The sequence below is a fragment of the Phasianus colchicus genome, chromosome 6 (assembly GCF_987193195.1).
Source record: "Phasianus colchicus chromosome 6, bPhaCol1.hap1.1, whole genome shotgun sequence".
NCBI classification, from domain to species: Eukaryota; Metazoa; Chordata; class Aves; order Galliformes; family Phasianidae; genus Phasianus; species Phasianus colchicus.
Window position 1 is genome coordinate 14,364,916 of NC_143441.1, and position 12,728 is coordinate 14,377,643.

At 37.3% G+C, this 12,728-nt stretch overlaps 1 protein-coding gene across 12 annotated transcripts in view; it reads right to left on the reverse strand.

Annotated features, from left to right (window-relative positions):
• Positions 1-12,728, reverse strand: part of RBMS3 (RNA binding motif single stranded interacting protein 3) — a 697,193-nt gene that overhangs the window by 39,967 nt on the left and 644,498 nt on the right. The window lies entirely within an intron of this gene.

Below are 12,728 nucleotides of genomic sequence, written 5' to 3' on the forward strand. Positions count from 1 at the left end.
GGTTTTCACAAGGAGGAAAGTTGATTTTTCATTGTTGTTGTTTGAAACAAAACTTTCGAATTTTCAGTTACAAATAAGAAATAAACAAAAAGAAAAAATGCTGGGGAAGTGGCAACTATTTTTTTTTTCTCACCTTCCAGTGATATTTGTCTGCACACATCCTATCTGAGAAGCTGAGATTTTGCAGTCTCTAGGAACTCATTATGCGCATGCAATGATGAAGAGGAGGTAGACTTAACTTGGTCAGTCCTCTCTGCAATGCATCAATGTACAAAATACATACACACTTGCTTCATGTCACATACTGTATTACACTTCTTGTACTGACAGCAGTCTCTAGAGAAATTTGGCAAATTACTGAAAATAGCCTCCATGGAATATCTGTCATGATTCAATAAATACTTCCAGAACAAACCAACCAGTGTGCGAGCATCAAACCTGCAGCACTTACAAGCACTTTTGTGCCTCTTTTTGGCCATATTAACTTGTACTGGTTTACAGTAATTACAATAAACTAACCCATGGATTAACGGATTAACTTACATTAACGAGCTACCAGTCTGATAACCTTTGTTACCGTGGACCCTTGAAAATCTAGATAGTCAAAGTAGGGTTAGTAAATAATTTAAAATACTCTTCTTTCTTACTTACACATCATTCTTCTTCTTCATCCTGCTTCTCTCTTTTTGTTGAAAAATCTACTAATTTTCCTGAAAGTCTGAAATTGAATCTGCAGGACATACTCAAAACTTACTCAGCCCATTCTACACTCACCGCATTCTGCATTCAGAGCACAAGTCTACTAAAAGTAGCATCATGTCCAAGGAAAGACATGAGCAAAATTCAGCAGTCTGGGATACCAGAGTTGCACTTGTAGAGGAACACAGATCTGGACAGTGTCCTGGGGACTTGAACACTCACCTGCACTTTGATTACAGTAAGAAATCACGAACGCTCTGCTCTGAATGACGCACATCACAAACCAACACTTTCACTGTACCAAACTGTAAATGCATAAATCAAATTTGTCAACTGTAAACTGGTTCTTAGTTTCCTTTCCAAGCAGTTTTCTTCTGCTACTTAGAGATGGACAATTGCCTCAGAGTTTTCAGCACAGATCACGTTGCAATGCATAATGGGATAAGCAGAAAGTCACACCACAGCCTCCTGTGGCCCAATACTGCAATTAATTTAGGATGTCCCAAAGCCTTAATATACCTAGCATTCTTCGTAGTTTCTCCAAACATTCCTTAGTAATAAACATCTCTATCTGTGATTACAGATGTGACAGAGTGATAGCTATTTCTGTCTATAAATTCAGAAACCTGCAGTTGAAGAAAGGGCAGTGAAGGAAGTCTTGTGATTTAGTGCAGCAAATGCAAGGGCCACACACAGTGGAAAAATCTGATACCAAATGTCTTTCAGTGAGTAAGCAAGACAGTTTTGCAAATAAACTCTTCACAAAAATACGGATTGGACAGAAAATATATTAAGGAGAAAAAAATCACTCATATAAGCTATAAATATTATGTTAAATAGAGAATGCACATATTCTGATCTCTAAATTTAAGTCAATTTAATATGTTAAGAAAAGAAGTTGGAACAAAAAAAACCCAAACCTGCAGCTTTCATAAAACAGCTTAATGCATTTGAAGCTGAGAGTTACCTAGAGCAGAGAATTATATGCATTTGCCAGTCCATTAATTCAACAGAGTTTGCAGAATCCTCTTGTGATCATGCAGGGAAAAAATCATACTTCATTAAGGAAATATCGTCTGGTTGTTAGGGCGACAGCCAGTCTCCAGACCATTTTGTAATACATGCTGTCATGTCCATCCATATGCAACTTATTTATCTGAGGAAGACAACAATGTCTTGCAACAGACATTACCCTCACATTAAAAATAATTTGATTCTTTTCAGTTTATAATGGGCATTTGCTGATAAAAGTCCACTTGGCTACTGGCAAAGGCTGCAGCAACATACTTTACATCTTCATCTGATTGTATGTCTGAGTTTACTGATGTTGTAAGCTTTATAAAGAGACATATTAGCATGGCATGATGCTACTGCCATGCTTAATTGAAAAAGCAGTGGAAGAAATTATGATGAAATCTTTGCTACTGTCTTTGCCAAAACAAGTTATTGGCATGCCAGTTACCAAGGTCTGCCCTTTTGCATCAGAACGATTAATTTTTTCACAATTCCTACAAGAAACTGGTTGCTACAATGTTCTTCAAAGCTGGCAAGATATTCTTGGCATATGACTTGTCATACAATTCTGTCAGTGTTATACTGGCTTTGAAAGAAATGAACAGGTCAACATGTAATGAACAAATGACACAGAAGAAAATGTATGATTTTTTCAGTGCTGCAATAAAACAAAGATAATTTCATCGATAATTAGTCTTAATTGAAAGACCTTGCAGTTTTAAAATGCTCTGAGCTCCGTGGATGTAACTTTCATAAAATAAAGTCAATATATTTATTTCAAAGTATTATCCAGTTTATTATTTGTAGAGAAAGATGCCCAGTTTTAACAACTACAAACACTATACTTTTCTTGTATGGCAACAAACTGAAATCACGGGAAGAAAACTAAACACAACCTGTTTATTAAATTAAAGAAACAATCCTTAAGTAATTGCCAATACCTAAAGACACAATCAGAAATGAAGTTTATTTTGGTGCAGTGACACATGCCAATTTATGAGCCTTGAAGTGTGGGAAAGTGACATCAGATATAAAAAGTGTATTAGCAGGCTTTAGGAAGAGAGAGTTCACTAGTTGAGTGATGCACTTGGGGGCTGGTGGGAGGAAGGATTAGTCCCAGCTTTCTAGATAATGAACTGTATTAAAGGCTTCTCTTTTATTCTTCTGTATTGGATTTAAGGCACAAATACCAGCCAGCTGAATAAATAGTTTTTAAAGTTTTTGGTAAGCATCTGCCTCTTTAAAATTTACTTTTTCTTTTTTTCTTTTTAAGGAAGTTTTAACAAATTAAACATACTAAAAAATTCTTCCTTGTAAATACTGGACAATGTGAAGCCAATAAACATTACAGCAGAAAACCCACTTTTCAGATTTTTTTTTTTAGAGACACAGCGTGCAGTCATACAAGCACCAGGTCATTCCATCTGAAGAAATTACTACCATACCACCATGTGAATGTCTTCATGTTATCAAGAACATATTGTTTCTTGGGGTTTTATTAAACTGAGTGAAAGAATTACTTTCTTCATACTTATCAGGCAAGACTTGTCTATCAAGAATTAATATGAAAAATCCAACATACTTTTTTTTTTTTCCTATATGAACATACTCTCTCTGCATACAGAATAAATGGCAGCTATATCTCTATTCGTTTACTGTTCTGTCTAGACTGACTTCTCTCATCTCCTTCAGCTGCATCTTACAGACAGCAGAAAAGAGTCCCCTTGTCAGGGCAGTGAGCTTGCTGAAATGGTCTGTGCTGCCTGTTACTAGTCAGGCTTTCATGGCTATAGCAGGGAGACTAAAAGCAGCTGTGAAAAACCACTTTGCCCTTTATCATCACCTTTGCAAGGGATGCTTGTTGATATGCCACTAATACCTATCATATTTTAAAATCAAAGAAAACATATTTCTATACTTTTGTCTCTTTCTCAATGAAAAGTTACCAACTGCCTTGGCATTTACTGGCTACTCTGAGATTAAATACTTACATGAGTATGATGAAGAAGATCAGCTAACGATCTCTATTCTTCAAATCTTAATATTTGATTTCATTTCATTACTCTGTTGAATTTAAAATTTTACTAAAAATGGAGTAAAACAACCAGGAAGCCCAAATACTGCACTGAATCCAAAGCAACTTTAATTTTGGAATGGGCAAACACTGGTATAGAACTTTAACTCTGAATCCCGTTTCTGTGGCAAGTACTAAACCACAATCTTGTATTGTCATACTTCTCATTTTGGGCATAGATTCAAATTCTCATCTGACATCACCTTCATATCTCATTTAAAACTCTAGAAAACATACAAACAAGCTTTCTCATGCTCATTTTCCCTGTATGTCTGAGAACTTCTCTATTCTTATGTGTCACAGGTCCAAAAGAGTTACTATCCAGAAGTAACATAATTTAGTGCAGTAAATAAAGAGCAAAGGTGACTCTTTCATATGTTTCATCTTTCCTACAACAAGAGCCAATATTTTCTATTGTTTTTTCCCACTGTTTTCCTGTGGTTAACTCTATGTCCCACCTCTTAGTTTGAAGCAGTTTTTAGAATATACAGATATTAACCTACAGACATATAGATGCAGAAAAAAAGGATATTAGAATGGCAAAAAACAGAAATGAAAGAAGCAGTTGATGCAATAGAAAATGTGGTTTTTTTTTTTATTATCAAAAGCTGTGTGCACAAATAAAGCAATACTAGCAACTGTATTGGTATCAGAACTGCATCAAGGAATATCACTGTGATATTATGTCAGTAGTTGATGTTTCTGCCAGAGTAGAAAAAACATAACTTTCACACAATATAGCTGTCTGTTATTCCAAAAGGACTTAAAAATATAAAATAGAGATAGTGTTTATGTTGCAAACAAACAGTTCCCCATGTCATTTCATGCCTAAAGTGACTTTTACAGGGTGACTTCAATCTTTCCACCCAAAATAAGATCTCAAGAGGAAAGGCCATTGTACAAAAGGACAATGAAGAGAATTCTTTTAATTCCCTTAGTATTTATGAAAGAAAAATATGCTTCAATGACTCTGAAGAATAGTTTGATAGCCCTGTGCTATACCTTTGCTCTCATCATCTGCACGTGCAGGCTAGACCACAAGCCCATATGCTCCATTTAGATTGCGAGGGAAACAGTTCTTTTTCATCCTCTTCTCCAGCTTGCCACAGTAATAAAAGAAAGTAACCATTACTATTTGCTTGAAAAAAATGTGAGCAATTTCCCTGAGGTCTGCTAACTTGAAGGTACCCACTGAAGTAAAGACATGACATGTCAGACTGGGCATCTGAGACCAGACAGCTCCTGGCTCCTCTTCTAATCCACTCTAGAGGGGAACAAAAAAATCACGTTTCTTTTGTTTTCTTCCTACCCTTCAGTTTATAAGTGCACTTGGGTGTGTTCTGGCTTCATATATCCATGCAATAATGCTTTTGCTCTTTCAAGAACAGCCATAGCTAACAAAAACATCCTCACAATGCTCACATGAGGCTTAGCTTCCCTAGCAGACAGAGGAAACACAGTGGTTGTGATTTACCCTAACCACTGAAACATACAGAACAAATCTTCTCCACTCCCTCCCTCTATCAGATTTCACAAAAAAAAACCCATCATTTCATTCCATGCCAAAATAAGTACAGATTTAAAAACCTCAACACTATTAGTGGAAACAAATCTTTATTTCCTGCACAGATTTCTTGATCTATATCTCATTAGTGTGTGACACATGCTAAAAAGTTATGCTTGGCAATTCCATTCTGTTTATGCTCCTAAGCATATTTTCTGATGTGGACTAATTCCTTCATCCACTGTTTTCCAGAAGCTGACATAAAATCCTAATAAAAGGAATCGTGAGTCTCTTTGCTCTAAACTAGCTTTTCTCAGGATCAGAATGGAGTTTCAGCTACTGAAGTGAAAAGTAAACAATATTTCCTCTGCAAACAATTCTACTCTGTTCTATTCCTTCATGACTATAGCCATATGTGAAAACTGACTTCATGGCAACTTCTAGTTCTATCAAGGTACAAAATGGAATTTGAAGAACTGCACAATTAAAACATGAGTTAGCATCAGCATCCTGAATTTCCACTTTCCTGCCCCAATGGGTTCAAATCAAACTTCAAAAAGGATTCTATATTTGCATCCTTAATAATCTAATCTTTTATCTTTATATAATAATAATTGCATGTGGGAATAAAAAGGATATTACTATTTCTTTTACACTCACTAAGGCTATTGGGCTAGTTATTTTAACACTTTTTTTTTTTTTTCAACACGTGGGTAACTTTTTTAATGTGGTAGCACCCTGGTCTTCCCCAGGACTCAAGCCTTCTGAGCAATGAGGCAGTCCTGCCTGTCTGTGTGTCTTCATGAAGTCATGACAACGGACATTTGATCACACCAAATGTCTGAGGCACCGTACTGCTGATCTCTGCCTTTCTTGGCAAGATTTAGTACACAGGTCATTTGCCAGGCACCAAGAGTGGCTAACTGGGTTTGCAGAGGAAATGTCTGTGATATTTCTTCTGCGTGCCCTTCTAGCCTCACAACTGCAATGGCCAGTGACAGGACAGCAACTGTGATCTCTAACAGATGTGCTGTTTTTCATATCCTGCCTGAAACCAGGAGGGATTTGCTCCATGCGAGCTACAGTTCAGCTGCTGTGCTAGAAGATTCACTTATTTGAAGGACAAACACTGACACTGGGAATGAAAGAAAATCTGGAACTGGCTAACATGAGATAAAAAAAAAAAAAAAGTTGTGTATTACCACGTAGCTAATATAGCCCCATGTATCCACCAAAGGTAAGATGGCAAAATGGCATCCTACACAACTGGAGACAGAGGAAAATAGTATGGCTGTGCAGGGTGTTAAGTCCGCAGCACTAGAAGGACCTGATCAGAATCACAATCACTCTTAAATGGAAATGTCTGAAATGTCTCCAGCTTTGAAGAGCAAGACTGTAGTACCCAATGAAGCACTGAGGAGATGTGCTAATGTGGCAGACAGCAGAGTGCTCCTCTGTGTGCTCTCTAATCCCTGAGAAGACAACAGTCAAAAGAGAAATAGGTATCAGGTTCTTGCAAGTCAGAGTTTACTACTGATGGTCAAAACAAATGTGAATGAGCTCACGGTTCTTACACAGTTGTTCATGGATTGTGTGGTGGTCCTTGTAATGTTGAGCCTGAGACGATTCTTGACCATTTCAGAGCTAACTCTAAAGCCAGGCCCAAATCTGTACCCTCAAGACATGCTGTTGCAGGGGTTACCAGGTTTCCCAAGAATCCAGCAGCAGGGGAGGAGAGATCCTGCTGAGACTTAGACTGCTGTGTCACTCTGAAGCCCAGATAAAAACCCAACCTCCACTCTCCATAAAGTATGCTGAATAATAGTTTTCAGACTTAAGTTGATACATGGAAATCCAGTACTAAGCCACAGATCATGTTACGTAACAATTTGTTCCATTCTGACCTTGGAATTAGGAAATGCTGCTTTACTAGAGAGGCCCAATATCTGTATTTCCATCATGTTCCATTTGATTTGTAATCCCATATGTTAAATTTCAACAGAGCACTTCCTAGCACAGTTACCAAAACAAAATTATCCCAGCTCTGTCTTTCCTCTCATTAAAACATAAAACAACAACTTTTCAAAACAAACACTGTACCACAGGTCCCAAGCTGTGTTTCATTTTCTGGATTCTTTGCTATAGTAATCTCTCAAGGAAGGGTATGGGTGAAAGGCACTCCATTCTGTATTGAGATTTGCCTTCTGAATGCTTAAATTTGGGTACCTAGCAGTGCCAGCTTGGTGACAGCACTCAAAAACAAGACTGAGGCATAAACATTCAATAGTGACTTCTTACTTCATATTCCATCATAGCAAGCAGTGTGACCCTATGCCTCACTCATGCCTTTACAAATTTTAAGCATGATTTCTCTGCCAACAGACCTTTGCTGTTTGCACTCAACTGTACAAGATAACCATCACAAGTCACCAACACATGGCTTTTGCCACACCCGCATAACTTCACCATCCTCAGTGACTCCTGTGCAGATTTCCACTGTTCTAAATAGCCAATATTACAGGCACAATCAGGAGAAGATGGTGCTGCAAAAATGTCCTTACCTAAATTTTCTTTCCCTAATGCATAGACCAAAAGCTGCCAGTAAAGCTGATGGCAGCAGGCACAGGGAGCAAGATATTCAAAAGTAAGCTCATTTAAGTCAGTGTGGTATGACTTATGCAAATGAAATCAAACTCAAGTCCTAACTTTTGTGTCAAAGGTCAGAAAACAGAAGTACATAGAGGCTGAACAGGTTTTCTAAGTAAAAATGTAATATTTCAAGTCCCCATTTGCTTAGAAGTATTTCCAGTGAGACCAGCTTGTATATTACAATCAATTTTGACATTTGTAAGTCTCCCTTCTACAAAAATAGAAAGGACCTCTAAGTGCTTTACAAACTGCATGATATATAGAGGCCTTGAGTGCTAGCTTGTTATTAGGGTCCTGGAATGGGATCAACATCTGGATCAACATCTGAACTTTCCCAGGTTCATGAGTGTTCAGACTTGGGATGCAGCTCGGGTCATTACAGTTCCAGGCCCTAAAGGAACAGGTGGTTTTGATCACATCCACCAGTTCAAATTAATTATTAAGAGGAATCATTTAATCTCTCAATTCATACTGTGCAGACAATTAATAGAAAATGGTTAGTTTAAATCTACCTTGCTCCAAACTTCATTTATTTTCTTTTCAAGGAAGATGAAAATATTGATGAAATGCACTTTAAACTGACCCTCATGAGTTAAAGCTTCATCAGGTAAAACGGTCCAGTCAGGTTAAAAAAAATGGACATGAAAAGTTCAAGGAGAATAGACTTTAGCTATTGCTATGCCAAAAAGAGGAAAAAGCAACTGATCCTACAAGAATCAGTCATTTTATTTTTTATACATCTGTACTGATTAAGAATGACTAAATTGAAATATTTCCTCTTTTTCTTTGTCCAGATAATGTCACTCTTGGGCAGAGACCTTCCTTATAAAGTTTCAGCCTGAAGCACATTTTTACAGCTGAATTATTATCCTTAAAATATGAGTTCATACTGGAAATGCTGGCAGCCCTCTTAACTATTGTATAGCATTGAGCGCAGCTGTAATGTGTTAAATATGTTGAAAGTACATGGAGGGAACAGAGTGGCTCAGAGGACCAGTAATAGAATAGGCAGTCCCAATGCTGGGTCACCGGGTTGGGTTGTTGCTGAATTTTGCTGGGACTGAAAGTTGTTATCAAGCTACAGCTGTTCAGTTTTGTCCATGCATCAGCTACCCACAGAGAGACACTCTCCATCACAAAAAGACTGCAACTTGTGATGTCCAAAAGCCCATGAAAGGTGGGGGATAGTATTTTGCAGGTTAGCTCCATGTAGAACACTGATAGACAAAAGGGACAGGCTTACATGGTTGCTGCCTTGCACACTGACTGATCTATGGAGAATGTCACTGCTGTGTCATGTCAGGATGTTCTGCTTTATCAAAAAGTTGTTACTTTCCCCAGACAGACTGATCCCCAAATAGCACACTTTCTACATTACTGAATGGACCACATCCATCCCATCTCACTGCCAGTTTCAGAGGAATTCCAGTGATATTAGATAAATGAAAGGAAGAAAGCAGACACCAAAGTACATTTTCAGCCACACACATACTGCAATGCCTAGAGTTACCAAATACTTTTATTACTACCTCTCTCTACATTGTGGTAATACCTTGCTTGTTATTTGCCTCTCATTACAATTCATTTCAATCCGCTTCAAAACAGTCATCAATTTTGGCAGATGAATGCCAAGACTTCTGCATATTCTGGGTTCAGGCTACTTGCTTAACAGCAATTTTCTGCTCATCAACGAACGAGAACATCAAAGCAACGTGGACAAATTAAGACTGGGTTTCCTGCTTCAGTTTTCTAATGTGAATGGGTTTATTGGAGTAAATTAGCCAAATCTCTTTGGCATACATTTATTTACACTTTCAATTTATTATAGGTTTTAGGTGAACCACCATTTTCTACGAGTCACTATGTAAAGCATTTAACAGAACGACACAGTGACAAAAAAACCACAGGTCTTAAGGATTATCAAAGAAAGAACAGGTGAAGAACTGTCAAGGTCTATTTCTAAACCCTTCTTTCATCCAACATAAGTCAATTCTTCCGGCTAGCAGGAAAACAGTCTACTACCAAACATCGTTTTCTCAGAAAGTGCTGAGCAACTTGCTCCACTGCCAGACAAAAATAAGATTGTTGCCCTCTACTGTGGTGAATGTACCAGAGCAAATCTTTGACCCAAGCTGAATGATTAGCCTTTTGTAACACAGATTGGGCAGCCAGGAGCTCAGGAAGACATCTTTTACACAAAGGTAAAAGTGCTTCGGAGTTAAAAGACATACTATAGGCTGGAGGAAAAAAAAGCCAGCTGGACAGTACACAACCACTGCTGAGATGAACAGTAAATTATTCTGAAAGAGCACTTTGAGGGAGTATAAAATATCCTGTGAATTCAGGTCACACTTGGCACATAATTGTGACCAAAGGAATGAAAAAAATTGGAGCTGTCAAAATGCAGTGTTTCTACCATATTTCAAAATGACATGTCATTTCAGAATTTATCTAAATTCGAAGGAAAAAAAATCTAAAATTAGTTCAATAGACCAGAAATGAAAACAAAAATTATAGACATTTTGTCTTTGTTCTTCTCTCCCTTTTCCCACTCCCAAGCTGTCTCCTGGAGTTGAGTCAAAACAACATTTTCACGACTTTTTCCATGTCACTACCCTCTCCTTCTGCAGATTTTCACTTCGGGACAAGTTTTAGCATTATTATTTGATTCAACCCACAAAGCCAAATTTTATTATTCACAAAGTACTATATATGTAATAGCCTTGTCAGTCCTAGCCAGAGGCAAAGGGTAGCCTCAGAGGAAAAGGAAACAAGAAACATCTAAAGGAAGATAAATAGGAGCAAGATGATAGGCAAGTGGGTAATACTCCCATCTTCTCTTGAGAGCTATGTGGATAGAAAAAAGAGGGCTATAATTAATTCCAGAGTGATGGAGACTCGAGGGCTGGACTCTTTGCACTGCATGGTTGTGAATCTTCATTCTGTTTGAACCCCCTTCACCAAAAACCAAACAAGCCCTTGTTTTTTCTTTGACATCAAAAGATACAACATAACTAACAGCAGATGTTCTGATAAACTCCAATAGAGACCAACATTTTGGCAGCCATATTTCTGTTCTACAGAGGCTTTTCCAAGCACACAGAAAATCCATTTGTGGGTCTAAAAAGTACACGAAATGGTTTGTTTGTAGTATTTTCTTTGTGGTATCTTCTCGTACTATTTCTACTATCTAGGAACTGCAGCATCATGAAAGATTCTGTTTTGTGGTGTTTCAGCCTTGTGTGACTGTGAGTGAATAGAAATCCAAAAAAGAAATGAATAAATGCAATGCTTGAAACTAGATGGAGACAAATTTTTAGCCATTTACAATTTCAGTGGTTAAAACCTCCATAATCCAACAACAGCAAAGTACAGATTTTAGCTTAGTGAATTTGAAAATTTTGGCCTGAAATCCTGGCCCCGTTGAAATCAATTAGTTTTGTCACTGGCTTGAATGCTACCGGAGTTTCACACTGTTTTAATCCTCAGAGACGGAAGCCAAACTCTGCATTACTATGCAGGTATCTAATAGATTTTTATACCACTTACAGATTGTCATTAATTAATTATACCAGGCAAGAATGATTCTGCTTTTGTCTTCAGATTTAGATTGTGATTCAGTAATTTTTTTTTTTATTTTTTTTTTTACAACAGTCCAATTCTAAATTTTCTGTTATTTTTATTTTCAGCAGTGATTACTATATAGACAACTGATGGCTGCCTGCAGACTTGTTTAATCAAGAAATAAAATCTTATTCTGTGAAAAAACAGTCATCTTGTCTAGAAGCTAACGTAATTAATAAAGATAAGGACAACCAACCTGGGAACAGGAAGGCAGCGACTCTAATAACAACTTCCAGTATGAAACCATCTAATAAATACTTGTTATGCACACTGAGAACAATCCTTAGGCTGAAATGTTGCCATAAATTATTCATACAAAAGTTTTGGACAGTAAACAAATTTATGAAGATAATGATCTCTTTGCAATTCATGAACAAAAAAAAAAAGGGGGAGGGGGGTCAATCCTCAGAATAAATCTCAATGTATAAATCCACCAGCTGTAGGCATGAAGTACTGATGCAGAGATTCACTGCAGAAATTTTAAAATAATCCCTGTGTGTTTTCCTCTTCCAGAAAGACAACTTTAAAGAGCAACTGTGATCGAAATGATTTAGCATATAGCCATTTGCTCTTCTTGACCAGAGCACTAATCACAAGTTAGGAATCAAAGCCTCTGGATTATAATGGTTGAATTAAACCAGAGCTGTGCACAGCATTAGCCTCAGTCTGCACAAAACTAACAGCAAGCAAGCGTGAAACCTTTGTCAATACAGACTGCAAGGGGTTGTTGCAAATTTGGGAAACACTGATGTACCTTTTTGTTTCATCTACCAAACTGCTTTGCCTCAATCGAGGATCCATACTGAGTGACTACGTGGTTTAAAAAGCTGAATGAATTTCACAATGGCAAGTTTACTTCCAGTACATTTATTTAATGGTTGAGGCAACTGATGAAAGAGAAATAAAAATATGATGAGGAGAAAAAAAATTAGACTAGAGCCTAGACTCCCCCAGGACAATTTCTTGTGCTTTGTATCCTCTGTACTGACAGACAACATATTTGCTTTCTAGCTAATTACCAACAAGACTAAAATTTTATATCTTTGATGTGCATGAGATCAAAGAATATTAGGAAATAAAAGTAAAATTAACATAATTGTCTTGTACAGCTATAATAAACTATGACGACGTCTACAATGACACTTCTCATCAGGAAAGCATAAA